The sequence below is a fragment of the Peromyscus maniculatus genome, chromosome 8 (genome assembly GCF_049852395.1).
Source record: "Peromyscus maniculatus bairdii isolate BWxNUB_F1_BW_parent chromosome 8, HU_Pman_BW_mat_3.1, whole genome shotgun sequence".
In the NCBI taxonomy this organism is placed as follows: Eukaryota; Metazoa; Chordata; class Mammalia; order Rodentia; family Cricetidae; genus Peromyscus; species Peromyscus maniculatus.
This window is the reverse complement of record NC_134859.1, coordinates 99720881-99739724: the sequence shown is the minus strand read 5'-3', so window position 1 is coordinate 99739724 and position 18844 is coordinate 99720881. Positions and strand designations below refer to the sequence as shown.

Sequence of the window (18844 nt, the reverse complement as noted above, 5' to 3'; positions counted from 1 at the left end):
TACCCAAGAATTTAATGTCTTGGGGGCTGGAGAGATGGCACAGAAGTTACAAGCAATGGCTGTTCTTGCAGATAACTCTAGTTTGGTCACCAGCACCTCACATGGTGGCTCACAACTGTCTGTAACTCTAGTTCCAGTGTCCTTTCTTGGCTGTTTCAGGTACCTGAATGAATATGGGGCACATGCACACACAGAAACACACTCCCTCCCTCATATATATATATAAAAGTAAATCTTTTTAAAAAGGTATGACATAACTCCACACACATACACATAAAGTATCTATTTAACTGATTGACTAACTGACTAACTATAGTGAGAGAAACATGAGGAATGACATATGAAGTTGACCTCTGGCCTCCACACACACACAGACTCCTTTCTATGCATATATATACATACATCCACACTAACATGCAAACTCATACACTTGTTTAAAAAGAAAAAATGGCTTGATGACAGTTGTTCTGATATTTTTTAAATATAGGTGAGGCTTCCATATGTTGTGGGTTAAGACAAGGAAGTTAGAGCTCTGGGAGAAACTGGAGAGGCATTGCTGGTGGGTGGATTTGATCAAAACCCAGTGTGTGCATGAATGAAATTGTCAACAATAAAAAGAGTAAATGGTAAATAAGAGATAGAAGGGACAACTGACTGACAGGGTATGGGCCAGAAAGGGTTAAGAAGGCTTGGAATCAATAACTGTGGGAAGAATTTAAAGTACAAGAGGAGGGGTGGACACAGTTTTTAAAGACAGGCGGAAACAAGAAAACTGCAAGAGACATTTAAGAGCTGTCTAAAGGGGGCTTGAGAGATATTTGCTATTTTCCCAGGTTATACAGGGAAGTCAGATCAGGGATTTCATCCAGTTGGTGTCTCTAAAGAAGCTGGGATAATGAGGAAAATGTAACTGTGAACAGCAAAGACATATTTCATATGAGAATTTCATACTAAAGTGATACTGTTGGAATCAAAGAATATAATAGGGAAAGTAAAAGATGCAATGGAAAGAAAAATGATGATGGTGACCAAGAAGACAGAAAGGAGTGTGTCTCTATTGAGACCATTGGCAGAGGATTGTCAGTACCCATCTCCAGTTCTTTCCATTCATGTTCTTCTAAAAATGCTGAATTCCACTATGTACTCACCTCATTTAAGATACTGTAATGGTGTGACATATGGGCAGTGAGCTCAGGCACCTAGTCATCAGAGTAACTTGTTATTAATCTGCCCTCAGTGAGCTGTGTGACAAAGAAAATTGGACACCATTAGATTCTAAAGGCCAAGCTTTAAGGAATCCAGAATTCAAAATAGTGTTGTAAGTCATAGTTCAATGACTTTGTATGTAAAACCTCGCCTGTGAGAATGAGTGTGTGTGTGCGTGTGTGTGTGTGTGTGTGTATGTGTGTGTGTGTGTGTGTGTGTGTGTGTGTGTAAGTGTTCATGTTCATGCACATGGATGCCAGAGGTCACTGGTGGGTGTCATTACTCAGTATACTGTCCATATTGTGTTTTGGAGACAGAGTCTCTCACTGAAACCTGACCTTGTACATAGGCTAAGCTGGTTAGCCAGTGAGCCCAAGGATCCTCCTGGGGTTACAAACATGCCTCATAACAACTAACTTTTAAACCTGGGTTCTGCAGCTTAAACTCAGTCCCTCATGCTTGCATGATAAACACTTTGCCAATGGAACCACCTCCCTAGCCTGCTGCTTGATATTTAATAAATAAAATTTTATTGGAACACAATTGCATCCATACGTTTATTGTGTGTACCTTGGGGTTACAACTGCAGAATCAGTGGTTGCTGGAGTCTAATGTGGTTGGTGAACCATGAGACATTAATTTGGGGCATACAGCAATAGTTTATAGAGTCCTATGCCACAGTTGGAAGCTATGCATCAGTAAACACAACCTACATATGTGTGGAGCTTTGTTCACTGAGACCTTTGTTTCCCATAATGATGGAAAATTTTATGTCTTTGTACTAGCAACTGCAGATGAAATGGATACATTGAAAGGCAATATCAAGCTCATTCTAAACAATCAGGAGTTGATGTTAAAAAGCCCCAAACTAAACCCTGTTTGAAGACGCCAGGTTTAACAGTCTCCATGGGATTATGGATGGGTATGCTGTTTTTCCAGACCATTTCTTGTCCTTAGTTTGCAGCCTCCCCTCCTTGTAAATCTGAGTCTGTGGTCAGGGTTCTTGGTGCATACATCTTTCCAGGGCTGCTGGAGACATGACAACAGGATACAAGGTGTTCTTGGTTTGTGCCCAAATGCCCCCAAAATGTCCATGTGGGGAGATACACACTGTTGACTTCAAAATTATACCTCAGCAGAAAGAATGTAGACTAACTTGATTACAGCAATTGAAAAGGGGGCAGTAGCTGCCTCATTCTATTAAGGGCTTTGAGAAAAAGAGGAGAGAAAGAAAGAAAACCAAAATCTCCTGTCTCGGCATATCAGGTGTGCCTCAGTTCTAATGAAGAGCCTGCTTTTTTATTTGTCTTAAAAAAATAACTAGAGCAGTCTGTTTCCACCTTCTCCTCTTTGAGAATTAAACACAGACAGAGTTTGCTTAACTTAGGCATGTCTAGCCCAAGGAAGGACAATGGTTATTATGTCCAAATGCTTGAATATTGTCGCCTGCCATCAAAATCAGGTGACTCGTACATAGTTAAAATGCCAGTCCATGGATAGTGTCCCAAATTGTGACAAAACAGTGAGAAATGGTTGATACAGAAGGGCTAAGTTTTTTTTTTTAAATTTCATTCTGGAGTTGAGGAATTGAGTTTCTTTATATTCTAATTTCCAAACTAATTTCTCATTAAACTAAGAACTTCTGCTATGAACATTGTGATTAATTTCTCTTTACTAAATGGTATTGGATTCTTCTTTCTTGATATTTTAAATTCTGGATGTATACTGTGGAGGTTGGGCATAAAGGGGGCCAGGCAGAATTCAGAATTTGCTGTGGACAGAATGAGAACAAAGATGGACTGTATTCTCTCTCTCTCTCTCTCTCTCTCTCTCTCTCTCTCTCTCTCTCTCTCTCTCTCTCTCTCTCTCTGTGTGTGTGATTGTATGTGTCTGTATGTGTGCAGGGTCATGTCCACATCTGTGCAGATGCCCTTGTATCTGCACATACCAGAAGACAACTTTGGGTTTGTTTTTCAGGTTTTGTCTACCTTGGCTTTTGAGAAAGGCTCTCTCCTTGTCTTGAGACTTATTAATAAGTGGGCACTGGAGTCTGAAACAAGGAAGTTCCTCATGCTTGTTCAGCAAAAACTTACCTCCTGAGCTATGGGGCTATCTTGCTACTATATTTTAGAAACTTCCCTGGTATTAATGAAAAATAATGATAATAAATAAAATTCATAATTAATAATTAACTCCAATCTAGGGGCTCAGTTAAATTACTTCCTGCAATATACTGACAGGACAACCAGGCAAGTGGAAATCTTCCCTCTGTAAAGAACCCAAATTGGGGGTGGGGAGTTAACAAGAGACAGAGTTTGTGTTAATTCAAACTCCCATGTGAACCCGGCCAGCTATGAGGCTGTTTGAATTTCCAAGAAAGATGCTAAGACTATGCACATCAGTGAGACAAGCTCCCAGGGACATCCAGAGCTCATTCCCACTAGGAATGAGCACTGTCCAGCCAAACATGTTTTTTTCCTTGACTTCTGCTGCAGGCCATAAAGACATGCGTGGCCTCTATCGAGACATTTATCATTGTACTTCCTGTGCTCCAGATAAGAAAACTAAAGTTGCTTATGTCCATATCTTTGCAAATACCCAATTGAAATATGACTGGAATGCATAAATTACATGTATAGCTGTGTATTTAATTAAATAAGTTGTTCATGAAGAATTCATTTCTTGGCTTTCTTTTTCATTTCTCTCTGTCACACGCTGTACTTTCTGGAAATGATGACCTTAATAATGGCAAGTCTGGGGAAATTTTGTCAGTGTTTTGTCTTCTGACATCAAAATAAGAGCTGCAGACCAGAGCTGAGCCCGTTTCTTGTGGATACAAGTGGCAAGGGGAAGGGTGTTGAAAATGAGGCCACAGCTTCTTACATTGTGTCAGCTAATAAAGTCTCCATTATTTTATTAACAATGTCCACATCAGTCAGAATCAAGAATGATGAGATCAGTCAGAATCAAAAATGATGAGATTTTATGTGGAAATCCATAAAAGCTATCAAAAAATTCTGAATTTGAGTCTTCAAATGTAGACCTACTGTCACTCAGGAACTGCTTATGAAAACGCAGCCAACTGTTAAGATTTTAATGCATTTTAAGATAATAGTGATGGCCTTATAACGTAACAATATGCCAAGTTGTGGAGTGGAAGATAAAGTGAGCTTTATGCCACAAACACAGAAGGTCTTATTTTCTGAATATGACTGGGCATAGTTATATTCTAAAATTATTTTAGCATCTATGATCTATACAATATTTGTTTGACTGTGAGGTTCATCTTTTTTGCAGGGCAAAGGACAATTGTACTATTTATGTACACACACACACACACACATATTTGGTTAACATAAAAAATTAGCTACAGAAATTTTCTGTAAGAAAGAGCGCTATTGTGGAAAAAAAAACATTTGTTAAATTATTATGATCTATCATGAAATCCAACCAGCTTTCTAAGCAGTCTAGAATGTACTTATATCCTTTTCATTATTACTGAACACACATTTATTTTATTCAACAGAAAACGAATGGCGGTAGACAACTAGATTTTTATTCCAGATGGCACAGAAAGAGCAAGGTCACACGTGAAAGCAGGCTGTCCTGTTTAGAGAGAACTCAAAATTTATCGCCTCTCTTTTAGATTATAGAATTTATTCTTTTTTCATATATTTCCATGGAAGAGGTACATATAGATTCAGAAACCGACCTGCTTAGCTGTGACGGTCTGGCCCTGCCTCCACGCTTCTCCCAGCTTTGAATGTATCAATGTCCTCTTGGTTTCAGATCAGCGCGGCAATGTGCCTCCACACCAACGTTTTCTGGCAGAGGTGGAGAGCAAGCAGCTCATTTTTCAAAAACTTTAGAGTCTGTTTTCTACCTTGACCTGTTCCAAGAGTTACCTCTCTCCTGCAGCCTCTCAAGATTTTCATAATTGTCTGTTCCCCAATTTTCGTAATTTGTAAACACTGTGAAATAGCTGCCAGACATTTGCCATAGGAAAAGTGGAGCAAGGGCGGGAGTTGGGGGGCACCAGCTTCCTCAAACCATTTTTACGTTTGACTTGGGAAGAAAGCTGGGCCGGTGCCCACAGCAGTTAAAGGTTCAGGCGCGGGACTCAAAGTGATTTTTCTTAAGGTGTCACTGCCACACACAGCCACCACGTGTTCTTTCTTGGCTCGAGCGCGGCTCTGCTGCCTAAGTTTGGAAGGCTGTACCTTTCCATAGTTGGCATCCCGCTTTCTCTGCCAAGGTGAGGGCAGCACAAGCTGCGCGTTTCCCCGTCTCCTCTCTCCAAGCTAATCACCTTGCATGAGACCTCTTACATCGCCATGAGTGTAGGGGTGTTGCCCAAAGAAGGGCCAAGACGGCCCATGGCACCCAGAGGCATTCACAGTGGAAAACAAGCCTTCATGCTAACAGGAGTGGAAACTGCCAGGGGAGTATGCCTCTGCTTGTGTCCCTAGGCCAAGCTGCTTGTGGTCTGACGGACATCTGGAGCCAACATAAGAAAGGCGAAAAAAAAAAAAATCATGAAGATTCAAAAATATACTTTGGGCCAAGTGGAGGGAAAATAGATAGAAATCCTGTAGATAGGTATCAGATAAAATATAGAATTTCAGAGTAATTTGTTGTTCATTGAATACACTTAGTTTTCTTTGGTTTGGTTTTGTGATAACATCTAATCTAGCCCAGGTTGATTTTTTGATAGTATCTAATTTAGCCCAGGTTGGCCTCTAGTTCCTTATATAGGATAGTCCAGGGTGTTCTTACATTTCTTCTCAAACATTTTCTTTTGAATTTTTGTTTTGTGAGTGTGGGCCTTTACCTGCATCTCTGGCTGTCCACCACTTGTGCGCAGTGCCCCAGCAGCCAGAAACTAGAGCTACAGACAGTTGTGAGATGCCATGTGGGTGCTGGGAATCAAACTCCCATTTTCCAGAAGAGCAGCAGGTGCTCAGAACTGTTGAGCCATCTCTCCAGTTCCTCCCGACCTTGAACTTTTTCTCCTGTTTCAGCTTGGGACTGTCGGAGTGCACCCACGACCAGTGTTTATGCAGTGCTGGGTATTGAACCTGGGGCCTGGTGCATGCCAGACAGGCACTCTCAACTGAGCTACATCACCAGCCCCGAACTTAAATATTTTAAAAAAGATGCATTGATAAAGGGAGCATGTCAATAAGACAAACAAACAAATCTAGAATTCTATGCTTTTTCCTTTAAGTCCTTTAAATCAAGTTAATGTTCTGATTGTGAGTTCAACCCCAACATTTTTCTCTGATTTCCTCTATGCTAATTTCAGTAAAAGACTTCTTACCAAATAGTATGTACAATGAATTCCACCACGTTGTGTACTCTAAGAAAAGAGAAAGAATTCCAGAATCAGTGGATCAATGAATCTCTCTCTCTCTCTCTCTCTCTCTCTCTCTCTCTCTCTCTCTCTCTCTCTCTCTCTCTCTCTCTCTCCCACTCTCCCTCTCCCTTCCTTCCTCCCTCCTTCTATCCCTCTCTCCCTCTCTCCCTCACTTCTTCCCTCTCTCCTTCTTCCTCTCTCCCTCACTTCCTCTCTCCCTCTCCTCATTTCATTGGCATTTTTAGCTGGTGTCTCAAATATATCCAGAACCTCCACATTGTTTAGCAGGACTTTTAACACTTACTCACCACAGCAACCTGAGGTGATCTTGCCTTTCAATGTTAATCTCTTTCATGTCTCACTATAATCGTTTTCTATTTGATGCCTGAAATACATTTGAATGATAAAGTTTTGCTGATGTATTTTCCATGGCAGTGTTTAGGAGCCCAAGTTGCACTTTGACTTAATAGCAATGATCCCCACATTTCACTCTATCTTTTTAAAACTTGTTTATTTTGTTCTGGTATTATTAGCCTCTGGACAAAGTTCTGGCTGACTTTGCTGCTCTCTGGAAACATCAGGCTCCTCTCTTCAGTATCGTTGGCCATTTTCCACAGTATAATTGCAGCGTGTCTAACAAGCATCCACATACTCAAATATAAATAATAATTTAATATTTATTTATATTTTTATCACACACTGGATTTTGTTAGTTTTTGTTTCTTATCTTGCTTCATTCCTTGAATTTTTTTTTATTTTGCTGAAAAGCATAATGTGGTGACTCAGAGGAACCTTTAGGGCATGGTTGTCTGACGGTACCCCTGGTTTTGATTGCCTTCTTAACAGTGCGGTGGCTTCTTTGTGCGGAATCTGCCCTCTCTTTGCTCTTCTGATATGTCTATCTCAAGTATTTGTCTTCATATAAGGCTAGTGTTTGCACTTAGTCTGAGGGCTCCTGCATTTATTTTTTTCTGACTCTGGAGAATCTTTCTATTGTTTCTATGGAAACATCATCTCCGGAATCCTCTCTACTGTTGGTTTCGGGTCATCTTCTTTTACCTTCCTTGTGGCTTAACTTCTGTCATACATTCTTAACACACAAATGGGGCAGCTCAGATCAGTTTTGTGTTAATTACTAAATGAAGTGACAGGTTTCATTATAGCATTTTCATATACAGTGTCAGTTTATTTTGTTCTTGTTTGCCCCTCCCCCACTGTCCTCCAACTCCCTCCCCCATTGTCATTTTCTGTCTCCTTCCAAGACTACTCCGCATCCTACCTCTTCCCGCTTCCCTTCCTCCTGCTAAATAGCCCCCCTTCTTTCACATCAAATGTACTACTCTTTACCTCTCCAAAAATTAAACACCACTCCCTAGTCATCATTCTAATCAATGCATTGGCTAATTAATTGAATAGAACATTCTCCAAAGAAGAAATACAAATAGCCCACAAATCTTTGAAAAAAAACACTCACTATCCATAGTTATCATAGAAATGTTGATTTAAACTGCTTTGAGCTTCTATCTCACCCCATATAGAAGGCCTAGCATCAAAAAGCAAACTGTATTAAGTGCTGGAGAGAATTTGGGCAAAGGGGAGCCCTCATACACTGCTGGTGGGACTGTAGACTGGAGCAGCCACTGCAGAATTCAGGTGGCGGGGGGTTCCTGAAAAGCCAAATGCAGACCACAGCCATCACAGACACAGGTCCCTAGGACTTGTGCCTCTAGCACCTCGCACAATTACACACCATACTCTAAGTACTATAGAACTACATAACAATTATAATGTCAAAAATATGTTAATATGATGCCAGCTACAAACTTCTGGCAAGACTTCCCAGTGATTCAGGTAATATTTTTAGCTCATTTAATCTTTCAAACAAACAGTGTTGATCCTCATAGAGCCACTGGAATCCTAGTGGCTGGGTGTGCTGAAACACATCTGTATTCCCAACGCTTAGGAGGCAGAGGCAGAACCATCAAATATTCAATGCTAGACTTTGCCCCGTAACAAATTTGAGGCTATTCTGGGCTACATGAGACTCTGTCTTTAAAAAACAAACAAACAAACTGACAAAAATTGAAACAACAACAACAAAAACCAAACAAAAAGAAAGCCTGTATGCAGATGAGGGAGGTGAAGTGCAGAAAGAGAAGCTTAGTCTGGTCCTTGCCTTGCTCTAAGTACTGTTGCAAGAGCTTTCTAGTTGTTTCCATGTGCAGTTGTGGAATACCCTCCCCTCACAGGAATCCCACTATTCCAGGCTTCTGGAGTCAGGAAGTCCCAGTGGAAGGAAGCCCTTCAGAGGAAAGGCTTATGTCCATTTCTGAAAAAGATAAACAAGAACTGGTTTTACTTCCATGATGATAAGATAGGCAATGTTCTCCAACAGGCTAAGAAATGCATGTCTTTGTGTGAAGTGGTGGGGGTTGGTAAATAAGCTTAGCTTTGCTGATACTGCAATGTCACTCAGGACTTTTCCCATTATTATTTCATGCTACAGCAATGGTTCATCATGCTTAAGCACTGGGAGGTAGGATTCATTTTTACCACCATTATAGGTGCTTTGTGGATTTAACATTCTATCAACCAAATAATTTGGCTAAGTCTGTCTGTCTGTCTGTCTGTCTGTCTCTCTCTCTCTCTCTCACACACACACACACACACACATACACACACACACATACACACACACACATACACACACACACATACACACACACACACACACACAGACACACACACACACACACACACACACACACACACACACACACCTCTTCCCTCCTACACACCTTAATTACACCTACATAGCGTTGCTCTCAAGTTCTCTTTTATGAAGTTTAGGGTGAAGCCTTGAACAGCTACTGGTCTTTATACTAAAAATTGTGCCCAAAGTCCCCAGAATTAAGAAAAACTGAGACATTGACAGATATCCACAAATATTCTGACAGAGCTAGCACACTAAGAATAGAGCGCAGCATGTTCCTTAGAGGAAGATAATCTAACCAAATGGCAAATTGTTAATGGGTGATGGCCAATACCTGATCTCTTTAAGATGAGAAGGTCATTCATTTTGTAGTATTCTAAACACCATTTTCCTCATCTAAATATATGCTCCCTGTGTTCCAGCACCTACTAATCTACTCACAGAGGAAGCCTATATTAGAAAGAAAAATCATCAGGCTGTAGAGATTGCTCAGAGGTTAAACGCACTTATTGCTCTTCGATAGGACTTAAACTTGGTCCCCAGCACCTACATTGAGCAACTCTCAACCACTCCAGCTCCAGTAGATCCAACATCCTCCTCTGACCTCCCTGAATACCTACATGCAGTTGATATACATTCACATCAATACATTCATATAAATAAATAAAATAAATCTTTAAAAAGAAGTGCTAGTAGAGGCCATTGTGGCTACTGCTAGAAAACCGGCCACTGAAAAATGAAAATTTAGAGAAGAAATTCTGGGACTAAGATGTCATTTAGCGTGGTAAGATTTCAACCAGACAAAACACACTGTTGGTGGAATTTTCTTGTGCCACAGCCATTCAAAAATAACTACCCAGAAGCTTAATATTAATTATAAATGCTTGGCCAATAGCTCAGGCGTGTTACTAGGTGACTCTTACCTTTTAAATTAACCCATATTTCTTATCTATGCTTTGCCATATGGGTTGGTACCTTTTCTCAGTATGGTATGACCATCTTACTTCTTTCTGAGTCTGCAGGCTACTTTAGACTCCACCCTTCTTCCTCGCAGCATTTTCCTAGTCTAGCTCTCCTGATTAATCTTATTCTGTTCAGCTATTGGCCAGTCAGCTTGTTTATTAAACCAATCATAGCGATGACATATATTCACACGGTGTAAAGGAATATTCCACAGCACACTGGTTTTTATCCCAGTGCAAGCCTTTATAGAAAAAATAACCTGAAGAAAGTGCTAATGTCTTTGACAGTCTGAGACCCTCAGCTGACTCTTACCTGATGGCCTAGTTCAGTGAAAGTTCAGGTAAAGTGGAATTACCAGAAAGGCTCAGGAAAGTACCGAGTGGAGCAAGAGGGCCCATCTATAGTAGTTCATTCAGTAGATCTGTTGTGATCTGGTTAATTTGCATTTCTATCAAATCTCCATGTGCTACTAGCACTGTTTCTGTGGAAATTCATCTTTGAGCACCAGATCTAGGTTTTAGATAAATGAAGTGGTGGGGGTCAATTTGTGGCTATGGATACCCACCTCATGTTCTTCATAATGTCTTATAGTTTAATTTTTTCTTCTTTATTAGATCAATCTTTTTTTTATACAAATTTCACCTCTTGATCTTCCCCAGTGTTCTCCTCCATGTCTATTGTCCTGCTCGGTTGTGTGGGTACTATATGACTGCTTACATCTATAGAACAATGCAGCTGTGAATACCCCCATGTGATCCTCACAAGATTGGGCCCGATAACCTTTCCTTGTAGAAGGAGAGAAGAGCTCATGAGATATATTAGTGTTTAACAGTTCCTCATAGCAGAGACTTCTTTGGGGGAATGGCTACCTGCAAACTGCCCATGCACCTGTAAGTATCACAATTAAACACATTGGCCCACCAATGTTAAACTTGGTGAAATCATTTCTTTGATCTGTCATTGCTTTCTCCATTAGAGTGACTTGAACTAGGTTCCTAGAAGAGTTATTTAGCAATATCTGTGCAATAGTGATATGTTTAAAATATATAGCTGGTGATTTCCATAACCAAACTCTCTCCAAGACTGTCTGAGTGTTTACTATACATTATAAAGCAGTGTAGTCTCCTGCCTACTTTCTTGGATTCTTATGTGGCTTTACCACCTAGGAACATTGTTATATATGTAACAAAATTACCTGAATGGGTTAACTATTAACTGTAAATTCAGTATCCTCCCTGTTCAGTGACTTAAAACAATAAGCATTGATCATCACTCATGAGTCCATAGATATGCAGAAAGATTCTCTGTCTTGGGACATCTCATGCTTAAGTCTGTGGGGAGTTGGTTCAGTAGGCAGCTCCCTTGATCTTAGGTTAATTCTCTGTCATGTTAGGGGTTGGGCTGACTTTGGAGTGGTCTGGTCTACCACTGAGAAAATTTGGCTGACTTCACATGGTCTTTTGTTATCTACAGATTGGACCAGGCTGGTGGTCATGGAAGTGGCAGGATTTGAAAAGAGAACTGAGACACTCAAGGCCTCTTGTGGTCCAGAGTTATAACTAGCTTGCCATTACATTTGCCACATTCTATCAGGTAAAGCAATTCTTGTAACCACAGGTGGCAGATCCTATGAAATTACTCGGAAAAGAATATGCTCCTGGGGACAATATTAAGTGGGACCATCAATGCACTCAATTTTCCACAGTAAACAAAGCAAAATTCTTTTAAACCTTTTATGCAGATTAATTACTTCAAGGACTAGGAAGCCAAAATGCAGCATTGACTACTAAGCTGTTTGACTAAATGTCTCAACAATGTTGTCAAGGGCACAGACACTTTCCAGCTTCCCTTTCAGCTATTCTGAGTCTCTTGGCTCATATACAGGTTGGCTCCTTTCAAGGTCTCCAATAGCTATGACCAGCATTTGAAGAAATATGCATCAATGTTCATCATATTTGGTGAATTCTTTTATCCAGAAGCCATAGAAAACCTTCCTTTGTGTTACTGTGTTGGCCTGAACTGTCTTATGTCTTCCCAGTTCCAAACCAATCACTTACTTTGGATTTCAAGTATGAGACTTCCCCACTGAAAGCATAATTTCTAAAATGATCAAAAACACTAATTAATAACTCATTTGTAAGTGAGTCTAGAGGTATGGCAATCCTGGGATAGGTTTTTCATGTTAATAGTTTCACAAAAACGTCAACTATTGAGGTTGTTTCAGTCACCTTTGGTGCTGAAATTCTCTCCCATCATGCTACACCTCTAAGTATTACTTCTTTAGTCCACACTTGACTTGACAATAAGAATATGAGGGCAAAGCTAGATTTTTACTCCCTGATTTTTTATAGTAAATATTGTATTCTATCTCAAAATTCTTCCAAGCAGTCTTTGCTTTGTTTAATTATTGGCTGCATTCATTTCCTAGTTACAAGGGAAGCTGGGAAAATGAGAAATTCCATCTAATGTGTCTCACACGAGGCATAAAGTTCACTATGTATGAAAGGAATAAAAAAATGGCTCCCAAGCTTCAATGCTCTAAAATTCAGTCTTTCTGAGTAAAGTCATACACAACCCTAAAACCTTGCATTCATGCAGTTGAACAAAATAGTCAATTGAGAATGTGGATATTCCTTTTTAAAAAGGAGTTACTGTTTTTTTATTGCATGTGTGTGATTGCTTATTCATCTGCACATACACTGTGTGTGCAAGACCCTCAGAGGGCAGGAGAGAGAATCCGAGTCCCTGGGAACTCGTGTTATGGACAGTGGCATGTCACTGTGTGAGTGCTTGTAGTGGCTAGTTTTTTTGTCACCTTGATACAAGCTAGAGTCACCAGAGAAGAGGGAACCTCAACTGAGAAAATGGCTCCATATGACCTACCTATAGGCAAGCCTGTAAGTCATTTTCTTAATTGGTGATTTATGGAGAAGGGCCCAGCCCATTATGGGTGGTGCTATCCCTGGGCTGGTGGTCCTGAGTTCTATAAGAAAGCCAGCTGAGAAAGCCATGGGGAGCAAGCCAGTGAGCAACACTCCTCCCAGGTCTCTGCCATCAGCTACTGGCTCCAGGTTCCTGCCTTGCTTGAGTTCCTGTCCTGACTTTCCTTTGATGATGTGAAAGCAGAAGATGAATAAACTCTTTCCTGCCCAAGTTTGCTGTGGATATCGCTCTGTATAAATAAAATGCTGATTGGTCAGTAGCCAGGCAGGAAGTATAGGCGGGACAAGCAGAGAAGAGAATTATGGGAAGTGGAAGGCTGAGGCAGAGAGACCTTGCCAGCCGCTCTGATGAGAAGCAACATGTTAAGATACAGATAAACTACGAGCTACGTGGCAACTTATAGATTAATAGAAATGGGTTAATTTAAGATATAAGAACAGTTAGCAAGAAGCCTGCCATAGCCATACAGTTTGTAAGCAATATAAGTCTCTGTGTGTTTACTTGGTTGGGTCTGAGCGGCTGCAGGACTGGCGGGTGAGAGAGATTTGTCCTGACTGTGGGCCAGGCAGGAAAACTCTAGCTACACAAGTTACTTTTGGTCCTGGTGTTTCATCACAGCAACAGGAAACCTAACTTAGGGAGTGCTAGAAATAAAACCCAGGTCTTCTGCAAGAACAGTGAGAGCTCTTGTTTAACCATCTTTCTGGTTTGTTGTTGTTGTTGTTTTTTGTTTTGTTTTTTTGTTGCGAGACAGGATTTCTCTATGTAGCTTTGCACCTTTCCTGGAACTCACTTGGTAGCTCAGGCTGGCCTCGAACTCACAGAGATCTGCCTGCCTCTGCCTCCCGAGTGCTGGGATTAAAGGCATGCGCCACCACTGCCCGGCATGTTTAACCATCTTTCTAACACAGGAGAAGGAAGTATTTCAGAAAAGCAAAAAAAAGAATTTCTGTATTCAGACAGTAGTGATGAATTACTGAATGAATTTCATTTGTGTAATGTTTCTAATCATATAAATATGTATTTGCTGTCTATGAATGAGTCACACATGGAAAAGACTACTTGCTCTCCATGAAGCTAAGTGTCCTTAGTTACCATGCTTTTACAGGTGACGTACTACTTACTCTCTCATAGACCTTGCATGTAGAAGCTTCCTATTATCACAATGTCAGAGCACCACATGGCAACTACCCTTGCTTAGGCATCTTAGAAATTACAGTGATTGTATATACATATATATATAGTTATGGTTATATATTATATATGTGATATATATACACACACATATATATCCATATATCCATATATATATATACATATATATCCATATGTGTGTGTGTGTGTGTGTGTGTGTGTGTGTGTGTGTGTGTGTGTTCACATATACATCCACATGCCAAGGTCAGAGAACTACCTTAGGTGTTGTTCTTCAGGTTTCTCCCACTTTTGCTCTGATAACTGTCTTTCCATGGCTTGGCACTTGCCAAGTAAGTTACACTAGCTAGCCAGAGAGCTTCCAGGGATGTGCCTGTCTTCTTCTTTCATCTCACCATCACTGGGCTTGCAAGTATGTATCATGCATGCTGCTCCTTATTTCTTAATATGAATTTTCGGGACCTGAACTCACACTTTCGATGCTGTATGCACCATCTCTCCATTCCCCATAGTAATGTGCATAATACACAGACTCACCAACTTCTAAACTTTGCTCTCAATGTTTCCTGCTTGATGCCTTTAAAAGATACATCTAAGGGAAAAAAACAAAACAAACAAAAAAACCACTGGCAACTGTCTGCCTAAGAGCATGTTACCAGACACTCTGTCTTGCTTATTTTCCCCTAATGGGAAATAAATGATGGGCTATGAGTCACCCATCACCATTCACCATCCTAAGCTCCACTATCAAATGCTGGCTTGAAGGATGGAGAGGCACGTGGTGCAGAAGGGTATGTCAGAAAAGCCCCGAAACGAAGGGTACCTGGAGGTCAGCGCATTCCTTCCCCTTGTTCACTAAGCTGGGGCTTCCTCTTTGAGGGGGCTGCGATTTCAGCCTCCTCCAGGAGCGGCTTAGAGGAAACAGCAGGAACAGTCCGTTTATTGCCCAGTTGGAGCTTACTGTTGCAGGGATGGTTTTAATATACTGAGGATTTTGGCTTCAGTTTTCTGCCTTGAAACTCCAGCAAGTCTTGAACTGTTTGTTGCATCTATGTTGAGAAACAACGCAAAGTTGAAGCTAACAACTGGCAAGTATCCCAACCTTTGTGTCATGATGGTCATTAATTAGGGGAAGGGTAGTGTGGGGAAAGCTGCCTGATTGGAATCTCTTGTTTGCTGATTTCTTTTTCCTTGAGGGAGGAGCTGCCACATGAAACTCTGTTTTTCTGCAGGTAAAGATTGAGGCAGGGAGAAGTGATGCATTCTGGGTACATATTTTGTTTCAACTGGCAAATTATCAAAGAAGAACAAATGAAGCTTTATCTTGATTAGGATTTCCACTTCCAAATTTCATTGTGCCAACCAGAAGAATACCTAGTGTAAGAAAACATTTATGAAAAATATATATGACATAAACTACTATATTATATGGTTTGGCTTCTCTGATGTAGCTAGAGGCTAATGTTGCCTCTCACCTGGAGCATAGACTACTCTGTATGAAAAATAATCCTTTCTGACAGGCTTGACTCATTGTGGGAGGATGGGCACTGGTGCTGTGAGTGTAGAGGCTCTGAATCTTGGACACTTGGGTGGACATTGACGTGTTTATTATATTCCTTTATATTTTTTAATTGACAGATGTTCAAAGGTTTCCCATTTCAGTATTGTAACACACACACACACACACACACACACACACACACACACACACACACACAGCTACCCAGTGAGAGGATCGAAGATCTTTATTTTGCCTGATGAGCTTCTGTTCCATGGCTCTGGCCACACACTTGCGGCCTCGGTTAGGTCTCATAAGTCATGTTACCCTGAGTAACAAATCTACATGGAAACCCCAGGAGATTTCTTTTTAATTGAAAATCCTAGTACAGGCAGGGTGTGGTGGTGTTGTCTAACGTGTCCTCATGACAATAGGGTGTGTGGGAGTGATGTATGGCAGGATCCCACAGGGCATCTCTCCTCAGCTCCTTCAAGTGCCAGCTCGGCTCGCCACACCCAACCTTGGTTTGGAAAGTCTTCACAGAATAAGATAATCTCAGGCCAAGGCCTGAATAAGTCCCCTTCTCTAAATGAAAAAATATATGTGAAATCTGATCCAATCCCACTTTGAGAATCTGGCCAGCTGGTATGTAGAAAGTTGGTTCAGACTCCAACAAGAAGCTGGTTTTCTCTGTCGATGGGATTGGGTGGTCCAGAGTTAGCACAGGAAGAAAGAGTGGAAGCCTGTGTCTGGCAGGGCATGCAGACACTCTGTTTTCCAGCAATGCCTTGGAAATCACTCCCTGACTTATATTGGTGTCACTGCAGTTTTCCACTTACATTTACAGATATGATTAAAATTTACGGGTCATGGTAACTTGTGAGCAATCAGCTCTATCCATGGAAACTATCAAGAACTTTCCACGATAGTTAAAAAAGAAGTGTGTGTGTGTTTGTGTGTGTGTGTGTGTGTGTGTGTGTGTGTGTGTGTGTGTGTAGAGGACAGTAAGAGACAGACATGCACACATACACATATGCACACACAGCCACATAGGAAGATTATTTGACATATATAGAATCTTTAGGAAAATAGTTAACTATCTAACAGAAGTAAAAAATGATAAATCTGGCCTCTCTAGTGCCCCTATCTCCTCTTCCATTATTGCCTAAAATCTGGACAGTTATAGACGTTTCTGTTTGTTTCATACATATAAGCCATGCAAATACTTTTTTTAAAAGGCGTACTATTCAAAATCGGTCAGCTAAAAACAAAATTACCGAGTTTCCAGGATAATGACCATAGAGGGGATTGTCCCAGGCCTGGGTTTCTTTGCTAACCCAGACTGGCCAATTTACTAATAGCATGATGGTAAGACTATTAAGAAGATACTGTAAGGGTGAATTTTCTGCTAGAGTGTTTGCGTGGTTGCTGAAGACAGCTGCTTCCTCCCCTACATATGCCATCTTTCCGGAGTTAATTTCATTGTCGGATTCACTTCGTATTTATCTACATCTCAAATTACTGTCAGATAATATCATTCTTTCTTTGTTTTGTTTTAAGAAATGCTTTTTCAGGTTCCATAGAAGAAGAGAGTAATTTGGCTATTCTTTCTTTTAAACTTTAGCTTATAAGAATTCTACCACTTATTTACAGGAGAGTTATTTGGTAATTGTTAATAGACCAGTATTCACTTATATATAGTATTGTAGCCATGAAAGTGATGGTCACATCATACCATATAGTATATTGTAATTACTTTTCTTTTATACTTTTTTGTAATTGTTTTTATTTCATAAAATAATATTTTTTTGTTAATTTTTGGCAACTTTCATGCAATTTGTAATTTGATCATATTCACCCCTCCCCACAGCTTCTCTCAGATCCATTCCTACCTCCTAACCCACCCACCATCCTGATCTCTGTATCTCTGTCTCTGTCTCTTTTAAACTCAAGTCCAGCTTCTGTTGGCCAACTACTCTTAGGTATTGGGCCTACTCTGGGGTGTAGTCCATATACCAAATGTCACACCATTAATAATAATTATAGTAATAATAAATAACAGTAATATTAATAATCTGACTCTCCCTCTCCCCACAGCAATCAATAACCAATAGCTCCTCAGTTAGGGATGGGATTTCCTGCCAATCTCCTCTGCCACATGCTGAAATTTTGTTTGGCTTGAGCTTGTGAAGGTCCTAGGCATGCTGTCATAGTCACTATGAGTTCATATGTGCACGTGTCTGGGAAAATCGTTTCCTTGGTGTCATCCACCACTTCAACTCAGCCTTAGTCTTTGTCTCAACTCGTTCTGTATTTTATGTGTAAATGTAGGTGTCTGATACTGGCGTCTTGTAGTGTATCTGAGGATATTTTGTTTCTACCATCACACAGATTTGAGAATTTTACAAGAAATGTACCATTTACACTGTAACCATTTTTTTTCTAAACATTTTAAGAGATTGACATACATTACTCTTCTTGTGGTTCTGACAGAATACCCAACAGGAGCAACTTCATGGTCAGGTTTACTTCAGCTCATGGTTTCAGAGAATACAGCCCGTTACACTGGGAAGTCATGGTACTGCTGTTTGGTTCAAGGTGATGGGAGTTTGTGGTTCGCTGACATCATAAATGACAATGAAGCAGAGATGATGCCAGAAGCAGAGCTGGCCAGTCACCCTTAAGTCCCTCCCTTTGTGGTTGCATCAGTTGCTTTTCATTGCTCTGATGGATTACCATAACCGAAGGTGACTTAGGAAAGCATTTATTTCAGCTTCCAGTTAGAGAGAGAGAGAGAGAGAGAGAGAGAGAGAGAGAGAGAGAGAGAGAGAGAAGAGGGAGAGAGAGAAGAGAGAGAGAGAGAGAGAGAGAGAGAGAGAGAGAGAGAGAGAGAGAGAGAGAGAGAGAATAATGACGGGGGAGACATGGCAGGAAGAGTCTGGAGCAGAAAGCCAAGAGATGAAATCTTCAGCCTCCAATAGGAAGCAGAAAGTGTGGACAAGAATTGATGGGA

At 40.6% G+C, this 18844-nt stretch overlaps 1 long non-coding RNA gene across 5 annotated transcripts in view; it reads right to left on the bottom strand.

Moving 5' to 3' along the window:
- LOC121831506 (uncharacterized) overlaps window positions 1–18434 on the bottom strand; it is a 29091-nt gene extending 10657 nt beyond the window's left edge. For 2 of the 5 annotated variants that reach the window (XR_013041948.1, XR_013041949.1), the window contains exons 1-6: window positions 18300–18434; window positions 15157–15707; window positions 8739–8891; window positions 6527–6565; window positions 4919–5030; window positions 1149–1241 (exon numbers count right to left, since the gene is read on the bottom strand). This is a non-coding gene — a long non-coding RNA (uncharacterized LOC121831506). Of the gene's footprint in view, window positions 1–1148; window positions 1242–4918; window positions 5031–6526; window positions 6566–6870; window positions 6948–8738; window positions 8892–15156; window positions 15708–18299 lie in introns of all 5 variants that reach the window. The other 3 variants (XR_013041946.1, XR_013041947.1, XR_013041950.1) reach the window with 3 other exon arrangements.
- Window positions 18435–18844: the final 410 nt, after the last annotated feature.